The sequence below is a fragment of the Dermacentor andersoni genome, chromosome 6, assembly GCF_023375885.2.
Source record: "Dermacentor andersoni chromosome 6, qqDerAnde1_hic_scaffold, whole genome shotgun sequence".
NCBI lineage: Eukaryota > Metazoa > Arthropoda > Arachnida > Ixodida > Ixodidae > Dermacentor > Dermacentor andersoni.
Window position 1 is genome coordinate 177,744,666 of NC_092819.1, and position 25,367 is coordinate 177,770,032.

A 25,367-nucleotide genomic window follows, 5' to 3' on the forward strand; every position below is an offset into this window, starting at 1 on the left:
AGATATGCCTGCTGCTGCTGCTGTGATATAAGGTTCTTGCTTAAGGGAAGAAAAGAAGAACTTGTAGCACAGGAAAAGACTGGAAATGCGACGTTGATATGAAAGCATTGAGAAGCCGGATTTTGATTTCTGAGATGAAACGATGACGTCGTTGAGTATGAGGTATGAATGAATCTAACAAGCTATTTTGAACTGATTCTAATGCGTCAGTGAGGTATGCTTGATGGGGGTTCCAGATGGCTGACACGTATTCCAGTTTCGGCCAGACAAGTGACTTACACGCTAGTAATTTTACATCTGGTGGGACGTGCCGTAGATTTTCTTTTAGGAAACCTAAGGTTTGGTTAGCTGCGCAGATAATGCTAGTGACATGTTCGCGCCAAGACAAATCGTGAGATAGGGTTACGCCTACATATTTATAGGATTTTACTAGTACTAATAGTGTGTTATTAATTATACATGGGAAGAAGAAAGGGTTGCGGTGGTGGGACAAGGACACAAATTTACATTTGTTGGCATTAAGGGTCATCAGCGAATTGCGGCACCATTCTAAAATACTATAACGATCATTTTGGAGAGCAGTATAGTCAGAGGAGAGATTGGTAGAGCGGTAGATGACGCAGTCGTTTGCAAACATGCGTATATTACAGGAGACAGACTGAGGTAAATAATAATATATATTAAAAATAACGGGGGGCCAAGAGCAGATCCTTGCGGCATGCCAGAGGTTACTGGGAGGGGACTCAATAGCTTACTGTTGACTAAAACCATTTGTGTGCGATTAGACAAAAATTCCTTTATCCAGATTAGAACGTTAGGGTCCAAGTTCAACAGTTGAAGTTTTAGTAGCAAATGTCGGTGGGATACCTTATCAAACGCATTTGCAAAATCCAAAAAGATTGCGTCAGTTTGTACATTGATGTCAATGTTAGTATGCAAGTCATGAACGAAAAGAGCTAATTCAGTTTCGCAAGAGAAACCTTTGCGAAAACCATGTTGTGAAGGATGAAAAAAGTGATTACTGTCCAAGAAGGCAATGATTTGACAGTAGATGACATGGTCGATAATTTTGCACGGCACGCTTGTTAGTGAGATGGGTTGATAATTTAATGGAGAATTCCGGTTACCTGTTTTGTAGACTGGCATGTTCCGGTTACCTGTTGTAGACTGGCAGACAGACCACCCGGCATGTTTCCTGACGAGCGTGACTGTGAGAACAGTAAGGACATGTATGATGTAGCCATATGTCTTGTGTTTCTTAGAAGTTTAGAGCTAATTTCATTAATGCCAAATGAAATGATAGCTTAGTCTTCTGGATTACGGATGAAATTCCGTCAGCACAACATATGACGCATGGCATGTGGTGCGCAGCAAATGTGAGAGTTTGGTGCCATAAAAGGCACGCTTTGCGCTGCGGATAGCACTCTCATATTCGTTTTCAGCTTTGCAGTGGATGTCCCATCGATGCGAGTGCCCGTTATTTTTAGCCGCTCGCTAAAGTCGTTTCTTTCCATTTTCTACTTTTTTGAAGCGTTAGGAGACCATGGTTCTTGAATACTGGGGCGAATGTGAACTTTACGAATATATTTATTTGCCAAATCTGTTCACGTATCCTTAAATATCGACCAGTTATCAAATATTGACTGATTGCTATACGTGGCATCAACCGTGGGGAAGAAGGTCTCAAGTTCGTGAATAATTGAGTCATAGTCACCCTTTTTGTAAAGCCTTATAGTTTTCTTATGTGTCTCATTTGGTATTAGAGGAAAAGAGAAAGTATCATGAATGACATTAGGGTCACTAATTCCTCGAAGGTGTGTAATAGATGAGAGTCTACTGGGATTATTAGTCAGGATTAGGTCCAAAATGGTTGCTGATTCTGGTGTCATGGCCAGTACAGTGTGTAGGCTGCCAGAATCAGGCTTAGTTTCAACGTCGCCAGATATGATTAGTAGCAGACAGGTGACAGGTGACAGGCATGGAGATACTCATATATTTTTTGGGTTCTGCCTAATTACATATTGCTAATTAATTGATCAACTTCTGAAATATGATAATTAAATGAAACGTTTTAGGGCAAAATGATACAGCCTTTTGTTGATCAATACCTGCTACAGAAAAGTGTCTCTCCAAGCATGAAAGAAGCCCTTAAATACACGCAACGTGCCTCGAGCGGCCAGTCGCGCGGAAACGAAGTCGCTATTCCCACGTATTTAGGCCTACCCTTTAAAGCTGTCCACCTCGACTTCGCTGATGCGAAGACGAGAGGATGTTAAAGACGCAAGCTTTCCTTGTCGTCATTGATGAATGTACAAGATAGACAGCAGCTAAAAGTGAAAGAGAGGTAACCAACTGTGTAATTGCCTTATGGAACCAGTCATCTTCAACTACAGCAATGGTCTCCAATCGCGGACCTGCTTTTCCTAACCAGAAACTCACAATGTGGGTGGAAAAATGAGGCATCACTGAGATTTTGGACGCCGTTCCACTGGACAGATAACGCACTCACAGAGAGCTTAACTAGCGGTCTCAAGAAGTACTTGTATTTATACTTTACCTTCTCTGGTGGATGTATATTGTCATGCAGTAGTGATGGTGAAGAAAGCAGCCAAAACTGGGAAGGACGAAATTAGCGTATTATTGGGCGAACTTGTGCCCTAAAAACAGGCTACACTCAAAGAACGGCGACCGCGGCGAACACATTCGGCGATCGTCGAAAATCTCATCAGCGGGTCAAGCACATCGGCTTTTTACATCAGTCCACGAATTTGCCAGAGTAATCGCTGGTACTCGCGGGTCTGCCACAAAGTCCTACACTATTCGCGTCGCGCATATGTGCAATCAAATTACACAAGGTTCGGTGACAGACAGTGAAAGGAACCATCGATAACATTACAGAAATCCAGAAACACGAAATTCAGAAATTCAAAAACTTCTGATACATGCAGGCGCGTCCTGCGATGTGCGATAACATTTGTTACGCGGTGAAACGTGGTCACCCGATAAAGATAAACAAGTACACGTGTCAATACCCCCCTCTTCAAAAGCATTGACCGGATGCTGCAAACAAACGAAGGTAATAAACAAAAATACGATTAGAAAAGAAACAACAAAATAAGAAGGTCGTCAGCGTGCGTAAAAGTACTTAAGACGCACCACGTGGACCACTTAAGATCGTGCGTGGCGCCGCTGGGCATGCGAAATGCCTTCTGGCACAACTTCATAGTCCAGTTCGCCAATACGTTGCATGATGTTGTAGGGTCCGAAATAACGTCGCAATAGTTTCTCGCTGAGTCCTCGTCGGCGTTTCGTGGTCCAAATCCAAGCACGGTCACTGGGCTGGTACACGACGTAGCGTCGTAGGACGTTGTAGGGTGGACTGTCGGTGCGCTGCTGGTTCTTGATCCGTAGGCGGGCGAGCTGTCGGGCTTCTTTGGCGCGCTGGAGATTGGCTACGTCAAGATTTTCTTCGTCGGCGACGTGCGGCAGCATGGCGTCGAGAGTCGTCGTCGGTTTCCTGCCACAAACCAGCTTGAACGGCGTGTGTGTGTTGTTTCTTGTAATGCGGTGTTGCAAGCGAAGGTTACGCACGCCAGGACGCAATCCCAGGTCTTGTGTTCGACGTCGATGTACATTGCTAGCATGCCAGCGAGGGTCTTATTCAGGCGCTCCGTAAGACTATTCGTCTGTGGGTGGTAGGCAGTTCTCCTCCTGTGCCTTGTATGACTGTATTTCAGAACGGCTTGGGTGAACTCCACTGTAAAAGCATTTCCTCTGTCGGTGATGAGGAATTCTGGGGCGCCATGTCACAGGAGGATGTTCTCGACGAAGAATTTTGCCACTTCGGCTGCGCTCCCTTTCTACAGAGCTTTCGTTTCAGCGAAGCGGGTCCATACCCCCGATGATCCAGTTATTTCCGACTGTTGACGTCGGAAAGGGTACCAACAAGTCCATTCCGATCTGCTCGATTGGTCGGAAAGGAGGCAAGATCGGCTGTAGTAATCACGCGGGCCTTGTCGGTGGTGTCGTGCGTCGCTCACAGTCTCGGCATGGCTTGACGGCCAACGTCGGCGATCAGGCGCGGCTAGTAATACCTTTCCTGTACCCTCGATAGCGTCCGGGAGAATCCGATGTGCCCAGTGGTCGGATCGTCACGCAGAGCGTGCAGTACTTCTGGACGCAGCACGGAGGGAACAAGGAGGTGATTGACGGCGACTGGTGAGAAGTCCATCTTTTCGGGTAGGTTGTTTTGAAGCGAGAACGAAGATGCCCTAGGGACAACGTCAGTGTGCCTTTCCAAGTACTGGACGAGGCTCTTTAGCTGCGGGTGTGCTCGTTGCTGTTCAGCGAAGTCTATCGCGCTTACTATTCCAAGGAAGGCATCGTCATACTCGTCATCTTGCGGCGGCGGTTTAATGGGGTGCGCGATAGGCAATCGGTATCAGAGTGTTTTCGTCCGGACTTGTAGGTTACAGTGATGTCGTATTTTTCTAGTCTGAGGCTGCACTGCGCTATCCGTCCAGAAGGACCCTTTAAGTTCCCTAGCCTACTAAACGCGCGATGGTCGCTGACGATTTTCTATGGCAGCTGCCATTTAGGTAAGCGCGGAATGTTTCTGTAGCCCAAACAATGGCGAGGCATTCCTTTTCGGTCATAGAATAATGGCTTTCGGCTTTTGACAGCGACCAGCTAGCGAAAGCTATCACCCGTTCAAGTCCGTTTTTCCTCTGGACTACAAGGGCACCGAGACCTAGGCTGCGGGCGTCAGCATGAATTTCTGTATCGGTGTACATGTCGAAGTTCGCAAGTACCGGTGGCAACTGCATGCGTCGTTCGAGTTCTTCAAATGCGTCAGCCTGCGGCGTTTCCCACTTGAAGTTGACATCACATTTAGTTAGATGTGTCAACGGCTCAGCGATGAGTGAAAAGTCCTTGACAAAGCGCCTGTAGTGGGCGCACATGCCAAGAAATCTACGGACTGCTTTTTTGTTGATGGGATGCGGGAACATGGCGATGGCGGCTGTCTTATGTGCGTAGGGGCGGACTTCAGATTTGCTGATGATTTGGCCCAGGAACATAAGCTCATCGTAAGCGATGTGGCACTTTTCCGGCTTCAGAGTGAGCCCTGATGACTTGGTGTCCTCTATTACAGTTCCAAGCCGCCTAAGGCGATCGTCTAAATTTCCGGCGAGGTCGACACCGTCATCCAAGTAAACGGGACAGGTCTGCCACTTCAATCCTGATAAAACCGTGTCCATGATGCGCTGGAACGTTGCAGGCGCCGAGCACAGTCCGAATGGCATAACCTTGAACTCGTAGAGGCCGTCTGGGGTGACGAAGGTGGTCTTTTCGCGATCTCTCTCGTCGACTTCTCTTTGCCAGTAGCCAGACTCGAGGTTCATTGACGAGAAGTATTTAGCGTTTCAGAGCCGATCCAATGCGTCGTCTATCCGTGGAAGGGGGTATGCATCCTTCTTCGTGATCTTGTTCAGTCGATGATAATCGACGCAAAAACGTAGGCTTCCATCCTTTTTCTTCACTAAGACAACAGGAGATGCCCACAGGCTTTTAGACGGCTGGACGGCGTCTTCATGCAGCATTTGTCGACTTGTATTATAGCTTTACGTTCTCGCGTCGAAACTCGGTAAGGGCTTTGCCGGAGTGGTCGAGTGCTCTCTTCGGTTATTATGCGATGGACGGCGCTTTGGTGACACGTAGTCGCCTGGTGAATGCAAACCTGTCGCCGAACAGTTGTCGAGAGGTACATTGAGTAGCGGCGAGGTAGTTGGCGATATCGCGAGTGCGTTGACCTTGCTGCGTGCGCGGAGCGTTGACGGCGAACCCTCGTAGTCCCATTTCGCGGTAGAGATATCCGGCTTCCCCACAGTGATAGCACAGTGGGCCGTGGTCGGGGGCACGCCGAATGTACGTCTTCCTCGGGTGGCTGCGGTGCTCGGAGGGCGGGCTTGCCAGCGGCGGCGGTGGAGGACGGAATTGCGGGCGTTACAGGGCCCTTGCCTGGTCGCGGAGGGGCATCTTGACGACCGGCGATGGCGGCCTAGGTCATCGCTTCCGGCACCAGAAGCGGAGATTCGGGCTCGACTTCGGTAACACCCAGTGATTGTCTAAGTTGGTCCTTCACAATGTCAGGGACTGGGGACACCTGAGGTTGCGACGAAGGAAACATCTTGCCCAGTTCTTCGCACACAATGGCCCTCATGGTCTCTTGGACATCACCGGAGCCCAGTGCTTCGATGGCGCTCTGCGGCGTGAGCACTTAGTGTTCCTGTATATGCTCCCGCAGGGAGCAGAGTTGCGCATAGGTCCGGCATTATGTTTCAGCTATGCAGTGAAGCCACTCATCGCGTTGGCAAGAGGCAAATGCCTCGCGGTGTTTCATTTGCTTTTTCTGCTGGTTTCGAGCTACATGCGGCATTGTTCCCAAGTGCTGAGCAAGATGACACTTTTTATTATTTTATTTATTTATAAATACTGCGATCTTAAACAAGATGTTAGCAGCGTGGTACACGAGTAAGTTCACGAAACAATATATATACAAAAATGGGGAATTGCACTCAAAAATTCTTCAAACAAGCGCTTCACACAAGCGCTTCACACAAGCGCAAAAAACAGGTGCAAAAAATACAGGCGCAAAAACAGGCTAATGCAGGCTACGCTCGAACCATTGGCGTAGACGGAGGGAAGTAGTGTTCCTACCCCCCGAAATTTTTAGTTTGTATGTACATAACACCCTATTTTTTTCGACACTTTATTATCGTCTGCTCGTGTGGGGTACCACGTCACATACGAATCTAGAAAAGATACATATACTTTAGAAAAAAATTTTGCGAGTACTATTTACCCGCCTTACAATGCCCACACATCAGCCTTATTTCCGATATCAAATATAATACCCGTGTTTAACCTTTATAATTACAAGTTAAGTCAAGCTTTCATACGGGAGATAAAAGAGAACTTAAAGTTTCTTCATGAGTTATCTAATCTCACCAGAAACACACATTCTTACATCACAAGGTGTACGGAACAGTGGAAGGTGGTCACTCCGCGTGCCAATTACTCTACACAAAAGGTATCATACACACTACCAACACTTTTAAATTTGTTTCTGAAATCAGGTCTTGATATTTATGTAACTGGTGTACGAGCGTTACGTGAACATTTTGTCACTCAATCTTTCTTAAATAATTGAAGAGCGTTTTTCAGGTTTTTTGTGTTTTTGCGTTTATTTTTTGTGCATATTTCACATGTCAATTGCCATGTATATATATGTCTCCTGTTCAATCGCTGTTTGCCTTGTAAAGGAGGCTGCGGGCTCTAGTCAAGTTGCTTGACTCTAAAGCGACTTTTACCCGCAGTCTTCCCCATCACTGATGGAAATAAAGAAGTTATTATTATTAAGTTATTATTATTATGTACACACGCACGAAGGTGCGCATATGGGGCAGGACCCCCCTAGATCCCCCGAAGTAAAATCCTGAGCACGCCTGTGGCTCGAAGCGCTCAAAACTTCCCTAGCAACAAAAAGCAGTGCAATGTTTTTCAGCTTGAATATGAAGTTTTCTCGCCGAGTTTGGAAGGCAAGAAATGTTTTAAAGGATGTTTCAAAATAACTTCACTCGCGTAAGGTGGATAGTTATGTGAGCGCGTTTTCACTGCCGAAACCGGCTAGTTAATGATCGTCGCCAAGTGAATTATCGTTACTGCAGTTATATCAGTGACCGTTAACTGAGCGTGATTTATCACTAACCTCACTAACCGTCGTTCACAGCAGCTGCACCTTTAGATTATATGCGATGCAGACTCGTAGACTTACACGCATTTCAAATGTTAACGTGCGCTCACTTTATTCATAGCTTATATTTACGATTCATTCACACTGCAGGCTAAACAGCTGCTTTGTAGCAGCGAACCTACAAGTGGAAAAAGATTAACATGCAGGAGTTTCTAGATCAAATGTATTTCGTACAAGGGAATATATGACCAATGGCTGCTGGCAGCAGTGCAGGAGTGCTGGTTCTTGTAGCCTTGGGAGGCAGAATTCAAAGCCACTAGAAAGGCAAGACGCTATTAAAAGTAACAGCTTATTTATTATTGCACTAATGATACCAAGATAGCAAACTTGCAAATTATTCACACGTTGCGGACTGTAATATGAGAACAAACTTTTTGTTGATCTCTTCATACTACTCAGGTCAATTTACTGTAACACTGCGCTTATTAACCTTACAGGCAGAATTTTACATTCCTCATGTTGACTAACGTAGGTCTAACAAGCAAGATATTGTAACGCGCGAAAAAGACCGTTTATAACCCTAACGGATGAGGGGGACCGTTTACTTTAGGTCGCGAAGGTGAGCGCAAGAGCGGCCAGCTGGTTGATCAACTTAGCGTCGTTCTCTTCTTCTTTGCCCCACTCGGGACCGCAAGCACGTTCACCGGTCTTCGTTTTCTTCATGCGTAACATTCCTCTCGTCGCAGACGAAGCCCGCCGGGCGAGTCAATCCATTTGTCTTCACGTGAACAATTTAAAGCAGGCGACATGGACCACTTGTGTCTTGGCAGCTCTTCTACCACTCACCGTGAGGTGAGCTATGTTATACGGGACTTCCGTGAGCCTGTTATAATAACAAACGGTCCATCGTAGGTGGCCAAAAGCTCATGGCATAACCCGCGTTTCCGTACTGGAGTCCACAGCCAGACTAAATCACCAGGACGATAGGTTACTGGACGGAGGCGAATGTCGTAGCGTGCTTTTGATCTGTCCAGCGATGCCAAAGTGCGCAAACGAACAATACGACCAGCCTCTTCGGCAAGGCAGAGAGTCTCGGCGACAGTGGGATTTTCGTGACTAGAGAAGGGGAAAACAGTGTCGATTGTGTACCGAGGTGGCCGTGCGTACAGCAGGAAGAACGGGCTACAGCTGGTAGTCTCGTGCTTGGCGGTGTTGAACGCGTACGTGATAAAAGGTAGTACGTCATCACAGTTTTTGTGGTCGGATGAAACATACATGGATAGCATGTTTACAATTGTTTGGTTGGTGCGCTCCGTAAGCCCATTCGTTTGTGGATGATATGGTGTCGAGTGACGCAAGCGGGATTCACACAAACGAGGCAGCTCCTCTATGACGTCCGCTGTGAATTGTCGCCCACGGTCGCTGACTGTCGCAGTCCAGGCCAATAAAATCGTTCCTAAATCCGGTAGAGCGTCCTCGCCGAACCTAAATGGCCAGACGTAGGGTCGTCGTGCATAGCAGTCAGAATCGCTGTGCGAAGGCTCTCCGGTACCACTAGGAGAAAACGTGCGCCAGTGCTAGAAAAGTTCTTCTATACTGGAGTCCATCACGTACACAGAAATAGTTTGCTGTCGTCGAGGCGGTCGTGGCGGTGAAGAGCGGTCTTGATTAATCGTCTTTTCACTGTTCGCTTTTGAAGCATTCGAAGTCTGGAAAACGCGGCGACACAGAAGCCACGAGGTGATCGAAGTCGTCGGCGTCACAGTCCGTAGTGCTAAGTGGCATACGCGAGAGGCAGTCCGCATCAACGTGTCGTCGACCGCTCCTATAAGAGACGGGGAAGCTGTATTCTTGCAGTCGGAGCGCCTAAGGCGTAAGGCGGCCACACGGGTCACGAAGATTCACAAGCCAACACAATGAGTGGTGGTCGGTGACCACTGTAAAGGGGCGTCCATACAGGTAAGAACGAAACTGCTGAACCGCAAATATTACCGCGAGGCATTCTTGTTCCGTGACAGTGTAATTCTGCTCGGGCCTACTTAATGAGCGGCTTGCATATGCGATCACGTGTTCGTGGTCACCGTAGCGTTGAACTAGGACGGCACCAATACCTATGCCACTGGCATCCGTATGGAGTTTCGTCGGAGCTGAAGGACTGAAGTGTTGAAGAACCGGTCGTGACGTCAGCAGAAACTTCAACTGACGAAAAGAAGAGTCGCACTCCGGAGTCCACTCAAAGGGGGTGTCCTTTCGTAGCAGGCATGTCAGCGGATACGCGACGTCGGCGAATTTAGGAATAAATCGGCGGAAATAGGAACAACGCCCCAGACAACTACGGAGCTCCTTGACAGAGCGCGGTCACTGAACGCTTCAACGGCTGCTGTTTTCTAGGGATCAGGGCGGACGTCATCCTTGTCGACGAGGTGCCCAAGCACAAAGGTTTGGCGGTCACCGAAGTGGCATTTCTTAGAGTTTAAAACTACACCAGCGTTTCTGATGCAGTTCAAGACAATATCCAGACGCGAGTGGTGTTCGCTGAAGGTGCGGCCAAAGATGACGACGTCGTCTAGGTAGCACATGCACATGTTCCACTTCAAGCCGCGCAAGAACAGTGTCCATAAATCTCTCGAAAGTGGCCGGAGCGTTGCACAATCCAAATGGCATCACATTGAATTCGAAGAGCCCATCAGGGGTTACAAAGGCAGTCTTCTCCTTGTCGTCAGGATGCATCGGAATTTTCCCATAGCCGGATCGTAAATCTGCTGAGGAAAAGTAAGAGGCGGAATGAAGGCAGTCTATTGCGTCATCAATATGTGGGAGTGGGTACACGTCCTTTTTGTTACAGCATTCAAACGGCGATAGTCGACGCAAAATCTCCAAGATCCATCTTTCTTTTTAACAAGAATCACTGGAGCGGCCCACGGACTCGCTGACTCTTGTACGACTCCCTTTTTCATCATTTCGTGCACTTGTTTGTTGATAACCTGGCGCTCTGATGGTGAAACACGATATGGATTTTGTCTAATCGGATTTGCCGAACCCGTGTTGATGGTATGGCGCGTTCCAGATGCAGGGATTGCAGGTATTTTGTCCTTCTGCGCAAAGTCGAATACGGAAACGTGCTTCGAGAGCGCACCCACTAACGTTGGGCGTTCACTCGTGCTGAGCGAATTTATTTACCATCGACAAAAGGGCTGTTTCCGAACTGTGGCCCTCAGGTTTTTCCGGCACATCTGTAAGTTCAGCCACTGATAAGGACGCGTGTTCCCTGGCGAAGGCTAATTTCATGCCGTCTGATAGTATAACGGGCTCCTTAGAACAGTTTACGGTCCATAAGCCAGTGCGTCCGCCTTTGATCGACACCACGCAATGTGGCACCAACACATTCTTCTTCATACAGTTAAAGTGCATCGGTTCTACGGTAGCTTCGAAGCTGTCAGAATCGGCGCCGTAACAGACAACGGGAACGCAAACGGTAGATGATGCAGGTATGACCGTATCACACAAACACACAGCGTAGTTTCGCGATCTACAGGGTTCTCCAGGAGTCCTGACGGAATCCTACTACTTATGAATACCTTCTCTGTGCGGCAGTCGACAGTAGCACCACACTCCCGCAAGAAGTCCATGCCGAGAATAACGTCATGGGTCGACCGAGGAATAATTACAAACTCTGTCGTAATAACATGCCCTCCCAAAAACACGTCAGCACTGCACACCCCAATAGGTCGCAATGGCTCGCCACTTACTCCACAGAACTTTGAATCTTCGTCCCATTTAAACAAAACCTTTCGCCCTATCACGTGTTTAAAAGACACTCATGACCGAAATTGTTGCGCCTGTGTCCACTAGAGCCATCACAGGGACATTATCTACAAGAACGCGCACTTTCTTTTTCAGCATCAACACAGGAGGTATTTCTGTCAGTAGCACGTCTCCAGCGGCCTCACCTCCATCGGCCGCGCTAGCTAGTTTTCCGGTGACGAAGGGGACGAAGGGAAAACGGGGAGCACGACGTTGCGGTAGGGGGTGTCAAACTCAGCGTCGTTCACTTCTTCCTTGCCCCACTCGGGACCGCTAGCACGTTCACCAGTCTTCGTTTTCTTCATGCGTAACAATATTAAGGGCGGTAAATGCTGAAGCTATCACAGCTGGCTCATAAGCGGGAGCGCGTGAGGTTTTCGCTTACTACGCAGAAATGAACATTAGCACATCAATCAACGGTACATGAAAATTACAACGCCTACAAAAAATAAAATAAAGAATGGAAGAGAGAAAACCAGGGTGCTGCGGGCAAATTGTACCTGCTAGTCAGAACAATCATACATTTGTACCTGCTAGTCAGTCAGTCGAGACCCGCATAGTCAGAACAATCGTGAGAGCAACTGAGTAAATTCGGCGAGTTGGCAAGTTTACATTCTTAGCGTATATGTGCAGCGCGACACGGACATATCGTTCACATATACGCCAAATATCTTTCAAAAAGTGAACAGCCTCTCATGCCAGGCGTATACGCATCTCGGCGTTAAAAGTGGTGTTTGCCGGGATAATTGTTGCATTAGTGTAAACAAGGCGAACGCACCTCGCATATCGGAGCCGGGTGGTCTCGGCCCGTACGCAGTAGCTACACCAGTCGGCGGCGCCGTTCGCACGGCACCGCGTAAGAAGCTTTGTCACCGCCCGTGCGGTTTGTGCAGTTTGGTGCGGTGCACACCGTCATACTAGAATAAAAGTGTTAGGATGATGTCTTTCGTATCACTTCACCAAAGTCCTTGACTGAATCTCGTCGAATACTGTACGTGCTACCCGCAGCCGATTAATGCAACGCACGCTCGACGGTCCGCTGATTGCAATCTCGATGGCACTGACGGAAATGCCGAGTCGGCGTCGCGCGCATAAAGTTGGCTTCGCAGTGGCGCAGTTGAACATTTGACCTCATTTGGTGCCACGTGATAGCGCTCGGCGAATAGCGATGCGAGCCGCGGAACTCTGCTCCCTGCTGGAGCCTATACAGGAACACTATGGGCACTTGGTGGTTATATTGCCTAGTACGTATTTCTAGAATTTTTCTCAATCGTCGTTGCCTGTGTCAAGAGCTCAGCTATGGTCTTCGGTGGGTTGCGGATCCATCCGGCAAAAATTCTTGGTTTACGCCTCGCATCAGGAAGCACACTTCTTTCTCTTCGGACATTTCCGGGTCGGCGTACCGGAAAAGGCGCGTCACGTCCTCGGTGAAGATCGCTGTGGGCTCGCTGGAAAGTTGTGCTCGGCTTCGGCCCTTTCCTTGCGCACGACCCTTGTAAATGTCCGAGGAAGACGCTACGGAACAGGTCCCATGTGTTCAGGGTAGACTCCCGGTTCTCAAACCACGTTCTGGCTGCGTCTACTAAGGCGAAGTATACATGCCGGAACTTGTCGTCGGATCCCCAGTTGTTAAAGGTCACAATTCGTTCATAGGTCTCCAGCCAGGTTTCTGGGTCTTCAGACAACGATCCATGGAACGTCGGTGGCTCCCTGGGCTGTTGCAGGACGATGGGGGAAGCTGCGGCTGCCATTTGGGTTGTCTTGACCACAATCTTCTTGGCCTTCTCAGGTAGAAGTGCGTGCTCCGGGGGCAGTTGTTGTAGCTGGCGGCTTGCTCGATGGTCCGGGACAACGTTTGTGTTTTCGTTGGGGTCCGGGCTTTGATCATGGCTTGTCGGGGGCGTCCGGTACTTGGACAAAAAGCCCCTCCACCAGATGTCACGTAATAGTGACGGTGAAGAAAGCAGCCAAAACTGGGAATGAGGAAACTAGCGTTTTATTGGGCGAACTTGTACCCTGAAAAACAGGCTACACTCAAAGAACGGCGACAGCGGCGAACACAGTGGGCGATCATCGAAAATCTGATCAGCGGAACAAGCGCGACAGCTTTTTTACATAAGTCGTCCAATTTTCCAGAGTAATCGCTGGTACCCGTTTGTTTTCCACAAATTTCTACACTATTCACGTCGCGCATACGTGCAATCAGATTACGCAAGGTTCGATGACAGACAGCGGATGGAACCGTCGATAACATTCCAGAAACTTCCGATACATGCAGGCGCGTCCTGGGCTGTGCGATAACAATTCTTAGGCGGTGAAACGGGGTCGCCCGATAAAGATGAACAAGGACAAGTGTCAATATGTGCCTTGGAAGGTGCAGTGACTGAACACAATAGCATCTGCTTGGAAAGGTGGAGCAGGGGCCGAATCTTATAACGGTTCGGAATACGAACCGTTCGCTTCGCCGCTAACGTCGCTAGATGTGCCACTCCCAAGCCGGCGGTGGAAGAAGGGGAGGACGCGACCAATAGATGAGAGGGTGCCACCTCTCAAGTGTGCGTCTTTATATGACGAGGTAATCGAGGAATCGCAGAATGTTTCTGCTTGCTAAATAAATGTAAAATATAAATTAAATATTATACGCCAAGTATAAACGTGTGGTGCCGGGCGTTTACGCAATGCAGAAGTAATTTCTTAATGTCATTCTTTTTTATTCTCAGCCCACAGGCGGTATCGCAAGCGTAAATGAGTTGGCAGAGCACAGCGCTATGTTGTCTGCTACCAGGAGATCGCACAATGCACGCAACAGGAACGCACTGCCGGCACTTCTCAAGTGGCGAGTGCGACAAAACCGTGAACTGGTTCTTAGGGACACCTTTACTAGCCGACTATATCAATTTTCCATCTTTTTTCGCCCTTCGTCATCGGCTCGGACATGACTCGCTCGCCGCCGCGCGGCCGCTGTCCCTGCGATAAGCCCCACGGCGCGTCGCGTGATAAAAGCAATGGAACTTGAAATGGAACATTACGATACACGGGCCCTGCATTGCCTGCGCGAAGTCAAATCGAAGAGTGTGGTTCTGACGATGCGCGCTGTGCCGTAAAATTGAGTAACAATGTGCGGCACTCCCGAACCAGAGAAAAAAAAGGGCAGCCAAATAAGAGATCTCCACAATATCTTCCCGTCCTGACTGTATAGTTTTATCAGCCGAACGAAGGAAGTGCTGAACGAGCCTAGGTTGAACCCTTTTGAGTGCTGAACGGCGATATGCGAGCTATTCACGCTGGCGATAGCACTGAGAATTCGATCTCACCATGCAAATATCTCCTTGGCATTGGCTTTGAAGCTGAGGTCACGGGAAAGCAGACCCAGCCCTTCAACCGGCCTACACAGTAATTGCGAGAGCAACTTTGTGGACAGTGTCGGCAGCAGAGATCTAGGTCATTCCGATAAATGCTTCACGTCCGACCGACCTCTGGGAGCTGCAGGCCGGTGGCGATGAACCGCAGCGCGCAATATTCCTTCCTCTGCGTGGAATGGCTACTCGTACGCTTGCACCCAAGTTCCCTCCATTTGATAGCGTAGCCTGCAAAAGGTTTACTTAGAAAGCCAGTAAGGGCAGTGCAACTCATTATCCGTCACTTCTTCGAACGCGTATCGCGCTTCCAGCCGTGGTCGACACCGAAAGAGGAACGCCAAGCAGACGACGAAGGCAAGTAATAGCCTCCGAAGCAACCAACGCACGCGCGCGCGACGCCCGCGTGTCTCCGGGGTCGCGCGACCGGCGCGCGCGGCCAGGGTCACAAGCCAAAGCCAAGCCACAGCAACGGAACCCAAAGCGGATTACCCCTTCGCCGGTTCCTACGACCGGTTCGCTTTGAAGATGATTGACACATGCGTGACGTATTCAAAAATTGCGATACCGCCCCGCTGCCTCTGACGACCTGTGACGTATCAAAATTTCGGCCAATCAGGTGAGGCCAAAGGAACGGTTCCCCAACCGAACCGTTAAAAGATTCGGCCCCTGCAGTCCTTACTTTTCTGCAAGTAGAACACGTGCCTGGCTGCCTACAGGTCATCACTTGGGAATAAGCCCGTTGCGTTGCTCTTCTAGAGGCCCTCAAGACAGCCTAACAGTGAATGATATATACATTTTGTATGCAGAGATGATGATGATAGAAAACTTTATTTATCATTCTTTAAATGGAGGGAGCAATGGAATAGAATATGGGGGGAGGAGCTACTTGAAGTAGGCCTCCTTTATCCTCTCAGCCCACTCCAGGATGGCCTCCTGAAGTTCGGGCCTGGAGCTGCGCAAGGCAGCCTCACACTGCCCCTCACTAGATATTAATTGTTTGAGGAAAGCGGGAAGGGGTGCTTAGGGCACCCCCACATGATGTGGTTTAAGTCTGCTTTGGGAGACACAGAAATTACAAGAGGGAGAAAGGTAAATGGCGGGATGAATGCGGTGGAGGAGGTAAGGGGACGGAAAGGTGCGAGTCTGCAGCTGTCGCCACAGAACTTCACACCTACGCGGGGATTCACGCATGAGTGGCGGAAAGGTTAAGCGGTGTAATCGGTAGTGTGTGCAGATGACGTGGTAAGTTATAAGCCGATCGCGCGCTGTAAACGGTGCGTCCTCCGTGGCGAGGTCCAACACATCGGATGCCTGAGCCCGGACTGTAAATCCTCGGGCACTGGCATGAGCCGCCTCGTTTCCGGCAAGGCCCGCATGCGCGGGAGTCCAGATTAATGTCACAGTTTGATGGAAAGGATGGGCCACGAGGAAAGGGCTGGCTTAAAGACCCTACCCGCTCCGAAGTTATGTATGGCTGCTTTGGAGTCGCTAACGGTAATTGATGAATTTGGGATTGTGAGGGCCAGGGCTATGGCAGCTTCCTCCGCCTCCTCCGAGGAAGAGCCAGGAATGGTGGCGGCCGCAGCGACCTGGCCGTGAGAGTTAATGACTGATATTGCGTTGTGGGATGTCGCGTCTGCCGAAGGACGAATCCCAACATAAAAACGTAACGCTTCTTTATTCGACTAACGATGGCAGCGGACGGGCATACCAACGCTACGTTCGTCCCAGTAGCGGAAGGTAGAAGGCGGCCTTTCTCAGCCAGGCAGCCTGATTTTATAGCCACCGTCGGTGACGCATACCTCGGGTGACGTGGCGGTGGCCCTGTGTTTTATCGACCATACAGTCAAGCGTGCAGCTGTGTTATGCTGGGCCAGATGATAAGAAGACGGAGGGTGCGCAGAAATATGCGCGGAGTGTGTCGCCACATCACTCCCTCCCCCCCCCTCGCCCCCCCCCCCCCCCGCGGAGTGGAGAGCCCTCAGGGCTTGAAAAAATCTGGGGAGCGTACGCGACGTCCGCTGCGTGTAGTGAGAGAAGCAGGCTGCGATGTCGGCGGACGGGGATGGACGTCTGTGGGTGTACTGGTATTCCCTGGTTCGGCGGAATCGGTGTAGGCCGGCTTCAGCCGGTCGACAGAGACGCGGACGGCGTTCCCTTTAATGCGCAGGGTGAAGGTTTTGTCGTTGCGATGGAGAACTGGGTAGGGTCCGCTGTAAGGTGCCTGTAAAGGCCGGCGGACGGTGTCGTCGCGGAGAAAAGTGTGCGAGCACGTTGCCAGATCCTTGAAGACGAAGGGGGCGGTCTTACAGTGGTGAGCTGCAGGTGACAGGCGGAGGGCAGCTATGGTGCGTCGGAGCCGAGCCGTGAAATCGGTGGGATCTGACGTCACGGCGGTGGATTGCGGTGCAGCGAGAAATTAGCCTGGGAGACGGAGGGGCTCCCCGTAGACGAGCTCTGCGGGTGTAGCCTGAATGTCGGGCTTGAAGGTGGCGCGAAGACCTAGGGTGACGGCTGGGATGGCTTCAGGCCAGGTTGAGTCCGGATGGGACATGATGGCTGCTTTGAACTGTCGGTGGAAACGTTCGATCATCCCGTTGGCGCATGGGTGGTAGCTGGTGGTCTGCGAGCGTTCGAACCCGATGGTCAGCCCGAGCAGCCGGAAAAGGTGCAATTCGAACTGTCGTCCTTGGTCGGTGGTGACGCGGCGAGGGGGCCCGAAGCGGGCAATCCAGCTGGCGAAGAAGGCCGAGGCGACGTCTTCCGCAGTGATTCCCTCGAGTGGCCATGCCTCAGGCCATCGAGTGTACCGATCGATGGCTGTGAGGCAGTAGCAATAGCGTCCAGCTGGAGGCAAGGGCCCTATGATATCACGGTGGACGTGTTGAAACCGACCAGAGGTCTGGGGGAATGCGCCGAGTGGTGAAGTGACATGCCTGGTGACTTTAGCGCGCTGGCATTGAATACAGGAGCGCGCCCAGGTGCGGCAATCCCGCTGCATGGAGAGCCAGACATAGCGGTCAGCCATGAGGCGTGCAGAGGCGCACATGCCGGGATGGCTGAGATTACGTAGCTGGTTAAAGAGGCCAGGTGTTGTCTACGCGCTGCATAAGGGCGGCGCCTACGGCGATGCTAGAGGCGTCCGTGAAGAGCCCCAAGGGAGCGTCTGGCACAGGATGGGAGAGAAATGTGGCGGTGCAAAGAGCAGCTTTGCATTTTTCGAAAAGTTCCGTTAAAGCCAGTGTCCACGTGACGGGTAGGTTTCCTCGTAGACCAGCCAAGGCATCAGGGAGGGGAGCCTGGTTGTCGGCAGCGTGTGGCAAGAAACGCCTGTAAAAGTTCAGCATGCCGAGGAAACGGCGAAGGTCTTTAGCGGTGGTTGGTTGAGTGTAATTTTGCATGTCTCAGATGCGTTGAGGTAAGGGTCGAGTTCCCTCTGATGAGACGTCATGACCGAGGAATTTGACGACTGAAGCGCCGAGCGTGCTCTTTGGGACATTGACGAGTAAGCCGTGGTCATCGAGGCGTTGGAAAAGCAGACGAAGGTGCCTGTGGTGTTCGTCGGTGTTGCAGGAAAAGACCAATATGTCGTCAAGAAAGCCGAAGCAGAAGTCGAGGCCGCAGACGACTTCGTCGATGAAGCGTTGAAAGGTTTGTCCTGCCTTCCTCAGGCCAAAGCTCATGAAGGGGAACTCGAATAAGCCGAAAGGTGTAATAATTGCAATTTTCAGGACGTCGTCTGGATTGACGGGTATCTGTGTGTAGGCCTTGACCAAGTCTAGCACGGAGAAAACGTGGCAGCCAGAAATTCAATGGGCGAAGTCCTGTATATGGTGAACACGATACCTCTCCGGAATGGTGCGGGCGTTGAGGGCACGGTAGTCCCCACAGGGCCGCCAGCCTTCGGTCTTCTTCGGGACAAGGTGAAGTGGCGAGGCCCATGGGCCGTCGGAGGGGCGGGCGATTCCCTCCCGGAGCATGGCTTCGAACTCTGCTTTGGCTATGCGCATGCGGTCCGGGGCAAGACGACGGGCGCGACAGAAAACCAAGGGGCCTGGGGTGGTCCGGATGTAGTGCACAGTGGTGTGTTGCACATCACGTGGCAACCCGCTGGGGCGCGTCAAACCGGGAAATTCGGCGAGGATGGCGTGGTACGGTGAATTATGTTCGACATTGAGTACCTTGATGCTTGGCTGGTGGGTAGTTGTTCGCTGTCCTGGCGCAGAATGTCCCGTTGTCGCGTCGATGAGACGGTCGTGGCGGTAGTCCGGAAGGAGGTTGTAGTGCGCCAAAAAGTCTGAGCCAATGATTGGCTCTGTGACGTGGGCGATGACACAATTCCAATGAAGGTGACGGCGTAGGTTTTTAAGCTGGACGTGCAGGCGGAGCGAGCCGTAAGTTTTGATAGCGGACCGGTTTGCCGCGCTGAGCTCGAAAGACGTAGAAGGACGGGGACCTTGAAGGTGGGCTCGCGGGTAGCAGCAAATGTCGGAACCGCTGTCGACAAGGAACAGCTGCTTTGTAATTTGGTCGGTGACGAAGAAGCGACGGCCTCCAGGTTCGCAGCTCGCAGCCGTGGCTACGAGCTGCCGTTGGCGTTTCCCCGATTTCTAGCGGAGCAGGGCGGTCGACATTGCCGTGCTCTGTCCCCGAAGCGTCTATGGTAGTAACACCGGTCGTCGTCACCAGGCTGCTGCGACGGGGTAGTGTCTGGCCACGGCTTTGCGAGTGGCGCATCGGCAAGTGCTGATCCAGGTGTCGTTGAATGGAGCTGAGCTGTCGGTTGATATCGTCGATACGCCGCGCAAGCTCTATGGTGTTCAGCGGTGCGGCGACAGCCAGGACGGTGGGCGACAACGGCGGCAAAGAGACCTCGATGACGCGATCAGCGATCCCGGCGAGTTGGTCGAGAGGTAGCGTAAGCTGAGCCTGCAGAATTGCCTGGACGTGCGGTGGAAGTCGTTGAAGCCAAAGTGCTCGCAGTAAGGAATCCTGGACTTCCATGTTGCCCGCGAGAGCACGCATGTGGCGGAGGAGCTGCGAAGGCTTGCGCTCGGCAAGTTCTGCGGACTGAAGTTGTCGCACCTTCTGGTCTTCCGAGAGTGACAGGCGGCGACTGAGTTCCGTCTTGAGGTGTTCGTAAAGGTTGGCCGTTGGTGGGTTGGCAAGGACATCCCGGACCTCGCTGGCGTAGCGGGCATCGCGGTGGGCGACGACATAATCGTAGCGGGTCCGGCCTTGTGTGATGTGCGCGAGGGAGAACTGGGCCTCGACTTGGACGAACCATACCTCAGGCGAGTCGGCCCAAAACGGCGGAAGCTTGAGAGCGACACGCCAGACGCCATGCGGGGCAGCGTGCGGGATGCCATCTGCCGGGGTTCTGACATCCTCGGCGGAGCCGACAGGATGCTGCTGCACGGAACCGTCGGGTTGGTCATACCGTTCCTGAAGCTGTTGCTCTTACTTCTGGATCACCTCTTGCTGCGCGTGAAGCTGTCTGTTGAGAAGTTCCAGCTGTCGTTAGAGGGCGTCTTGTTCGTCCATGGCGATGCGTTCATGTTCGTTGTCTGGGTCACCAGATGTGGGATGTCGTATCGGCCGAAGGACGAATTCCAACATAAAAACGTAACGCTTCTTTATTCGACTAACGATGGCAGCGGATGGGCATACCGACGCTACGTTCGTCCCAGTAGCGGAAGGTAGAAGGCGGCCTTTCTCAGCCAGGCAGCCTGTTTTTTTAGCCACCATCGGTGACGCATACCTCGGGTGACGTGGCGGTGGCGCTATGTTTTATCGACCATGCAGTCCAACGTGCAGCTGTGTTATGCTGGGCCAGATGATAAGAAGACGGAGGGTGCGCAGAAATATGCGTGGAGTGTGTCGCCACAGCGTAATGATTTCTGTTCCCATATTCGGCGGCATCAACATAGAGCATGTCTTTTGAGGTGGAGAATTGTTTGTGTAGAGCCTTTGCTCGCTGCCTCCTGCGCTGTTTGTGGCGCACAGGGTGCATGTTTTTAGGAAGTGGGGGGATGCAGAGGTTCTCGTGTATGTGATGTGGAAGGGTGTATTTAGTCTTGATGATGGGTGCCGGAGTGATAAAAAGAGTTTGTAGAATGTGTCGACGTGTTGCGGTGTTAGAAAGTCTGCTATATTGGGATGAGAGGTGGGCTTCTGTGAGTTCCGTAAGTGTGTTCAAAATTCCTGTAAGCGTTAGCCTTTCCGTGGAGGTACGTATGGGGACCCCCAGAGCAAATTTATATATTTTGCGTAAAAGAGTGTCGATCTTATCTGATTCTTATTTAAGGAAATGTAGATATTGTGTTGCGAATGTGATCTTACTGATAACGAAGGCCTGGATCAAGCGGAGAACTTCGGCCTCCTTTAGTCCGCCATGTTTATTCGAGACTCGCCCTAGAAGGCGCAGGGTGTGATCGACTGTGGTGTGGAGTGTATGTAGGGTATATATGTTGAGCCGGTTGCTATATTGTGTAAACCGAGCACTTGGAGCCTGTCCACTCTAGTAACGGGGATGGGGTTCAGGATGACTTGTATACTAGACATGTGTTTTGCGGCCCCCCGGTGGGATGGCAGATGAAGTAGCTCGGATTTTTGAGGGGAGCATGTGAGATTCATAGCCGCGGCATGAGCCACGATGGCGCCTGCTGCGGCCTGTAGAGTGTCTTGAATCTCTCCATCGGAGCCGCCAGTCGTCCAAAGAGTGATGTCATCGGCGTAGAGCGAAAACTTGAGATCGGGAATAGACCGCAATGCTTGCGCCATCGGCATCATAGAAAGATTAAAAAGAAAAGGGGACAGCACTGAGCCTTGGGGCGTGCCGTAGCTACCTAAAGCGTACGAAAGGGGTTGCTCTGTACCTATGTGTATCGTTGCGGTACGGTTGGATAAGGTACATATGTAGTCATATGTCTTTCCTCCAACCCCAATGAGATTAAACTCTCGGAGGATGGCGGAATGTGGAACGTTATTGAAGGCTCCGTGGAGGTCCAGACTGAGAATTGCTTGCGTATCTAGACTGCTATTGGGTGAAATGATGTCATGCTTCATTCGAAGCATGATATCTTGGCATGAGCGAGATTTTCGAAAACCTACCATTTCTGATGGATAAAGATTCTTGTCTTCCATGTATTTACTGAGTGGGTTGAGGATGATGTGTTCGAGTGTTTTACCTAGACAAGAGGTTAGTGATATAGGCCTGAGATTAGAAGTGTGCAGTGGTTTGTTTGGCTTTGGGATAAAAATTACCCTGGCATCTTTCCACGAACTAGGGAGGGTACCAGTGTCAAAGCAGTGATTGAAGTACGCCGTGATGGCTGTGACAGAGTTGTTGTTTAGATTGCGGAGTATTTTATTGTTAATAAGGTCGGGGCCTGGTGCTAACATTGTGCGCAGGGTGGCGAGGGCAATGCGAACCTCGGCTTCCGTGATAGCGGCACTAAATAGCTCGTTGGGTTCGCCAGTATCTTTTGGCATGTCATACTTCTGAGCGGGAGGCAGATGTTTATGGCAGAGGTCGTCGAAGAATCCGTTCAGATTGTTTTTGTGTGCATGTAGCAGTTTGTTTATGCTATGGTTGTGGTGTGTGAGCGATGTGGTAGGGTCTAATAAGTGTCGCAAGAGTTGCCATGTGCGCTTGTTATCGAGGTTGTCATGCATGCTTTCACATACCTGGCCCCACTGCTGGCAGGCCAGTTGTGTGGCGTACCCCTCAATCTGGAGGTCTAATTTGGAAATTCTGAGTCTTAGTTTTCGGTTGATCCGTTGCCTCTTCCACCGTTTGAGAAGAGACGGTTTGGCTTCCCACATGTGTAGAAGCTTGGAATGAACCGTAGTGAGAGCGGTTTCGGGGGGCAGAGTGGTAGTGTGCGTCTGGGCGTCGGAGTGTAGTTGCTGAACCCATTCTGAAATGTCTTGAATGTTTGTGGGAGCAGATATCTGGCGGACCTCTCGAAAATTGTCCCAATTGGTAAGGCTGAGGCGTTTGGGTGCACAGGGTTTGTGTTTGAATTGTAGTGTGATGGTAATGAGAATAATCATCTGGCGCCGCCATTGCTGCCATGCACTTACGCTTTGTGTTTCTACAGGTTATGCAGATGGTGACTGCTTATCAAGGCAGCATTGATGCAACGTGTCCCGTTTCTGATTACACCGCTTGCAAGGAGTGTACGTGCCCGCCCTTCATCTGCACTACCCTGGATTTCAACTCGCCACTGGACATGACAGCGCTGCCTGCGGTTGTTTCTCTCACTTGCTGGCCACCATGGTCACCTTCGGATGAAGGACTACTAAAGCAGCTGCCGCAGCCGACCATTCCGGGATCTGGCGCCGCCATGGCTGCCAGGCACTTACGCTTCGTGTTTCTACAGGTTATGCAGATGATGACTGCTTATCAAGACAGCATTGATGCAACGTGTCCCGTTCCTGATTACACCGCTTGCAAGGACTGTACGTGCCCGCCCTTCATCTGCACTACCCTGGATTTCAACTCGCCACTGGACATGACAGCGCTGCCTGCGGTTGTTTCTCTCGCTTGCTGGCCACCATGGTCACCTTCGGATGAAGGACTACTAAAGCAGCCGCCGCAGCCGACCATTCCGGGATCTGGCGCCGCCATGGCTGCCAGGCACTAACGCTTTGTGTTTCTACAGGTTGGTTATTCCTATCGTTGTTTAAATGGCAAACCTTTTAGAAAACTGGCGTCAGATCCCACCCAATGCCTGTACATGCTTCCATGTCGCGTGTTCTGTTTAAGATTGTGCGGCTCTATTGCCACTTTTTTCTGTTTTCAAAGTTGCTCTTACTGCTTGCCGGGGATGTCGAGTTGAATCCTGGTCCTCTTACCGAAGAACAAGAACAGGAAATGTTTAAGGCTATTATGCAGACACCATCAATCTTGGAAAAACAATCAGACATTATTGACGAAATTCGTTCGCTTCGAAGTAATCAGCAGGCCATTGAACAAAAAGTAGAGGAGCTCGCAGCCAAGGTTGTGTGCGCTGAAGACCGCGTATCATGTGTCCCACAGTTGAAAGAATCGATGGAAATGATCTCGTCTCGTGTCGAATCGGCGGTTGCTTCCTCGTTTGCGACAGTCCACAAAGGCCAAGACAATCTAGATAACAGAGCAAGAAGGAACAACCTGATCTTTCATGGCCACCCAGATTCCGAGAATGAAACATGGGCACTTTGTGAAGAACGTATTCGGACTTTTTGCGCTGTGAAACTATGTGTACAACTTAGCTCGATGGCTATGGAAAGAACGCACAGACTTGGGCGTTACTCACAAGAAAAAAAAAAACGGCCGATTCTAGTGAAATTCTTATCTTTCAAAGACAAGCAACGCTTTCTTGCAGCTGTCTCAAAACTAAGAGATACCGGTTTTGCTATCAGTGAAGACTACTCGAATAAAGTAAGGCATGAGCGGAAAAAGCTGATACAGTTTGCCAGGGAACGTGGCGGTTACTTCAAACTTAATGTCAACAAACTAAAGTTGGCAAAACAAGTTTACATGTACGGCAGCGCTACTGATACCGTGAAAAGCATAAACCAATAGCCATCAAGGAGTCCTGCATCGCAGAAAAGAGCAGATCCTAAATCCGACATTATAATTATATCTGTCAACTGCCGCAGCCTCACGAACAAAAAAGAGGAGTTTGCTGCACTCTTGGAATTGGTCAAACCACATGTGGTCATTGGCACCGAGTCATGGCTGGACGAAACAATAGGCACCTGCGAGATATTTCCGCCTAATTACAACGTATACCGGAAGGACCGTAACAAGCATGGCGGTGGTGTCTTTGTAATTGTTGATAATGGACTGAACAGCATACCTCTTAACACAGAAAGCAAGACATGCGAAACGGTCTGGTGTAAGGTCATACTGGCTAACGGTTTCTCAATGGCTATTGGATCATTTTACAGATCTCCAGCCCCTAAAACACCGCAACCCCTATTTGAATTGAGCATCATCCTACTAACCCTGGATGCATCTTACGTTATTTTAGGTGGTGATTTTAATTTACCTAATGTAGAATGGGTCTCCCTTAAGCCGAATATAAAGACCACATCGCTTCTTCATACTGCTTTTCGTGAAATGATTAACACTCACTCCCTATTTCAGTTTGTGGAATGCCCAACTAGAATAGGCTGTAGTAGTGCAAATGTACTTGATTTGATTTTCTGCAACGATCGCACCCTCGTTTCTTCAACCACCACAATTCCCGGTTTAAGCGATCATGAAGTGGTAATCGCAAGATTATCCTGTTTTTCAGAGCACCGCAGAAAGCCGCCACCACGTACGGTATTTCATTACGACAGAGGAGACTATGTCTCGCTATCGCATGAACTCGATGCCTTCTCCCAGAATTTAAACATCACAGTTCCAGACTTGATATACATTCCACGTGGCACCTACTGAAGACAAAACTCCT

General features: G+C 50.3%; 1 protein-coding gene across 5 annotated transcripts in view; it reads left to right on the forward strand.

Moving 5' to 3' along the window:
* Positions 1 to 25,367, forward strand: part of LOC126523961 (hydroxylysine kinase) — a 360,868-nt gene that overhangs the window by 40,504 nt on the left and 294,997 nt on the right. The gene's annotated exons all lie outside the window — the stretch shown is intronic.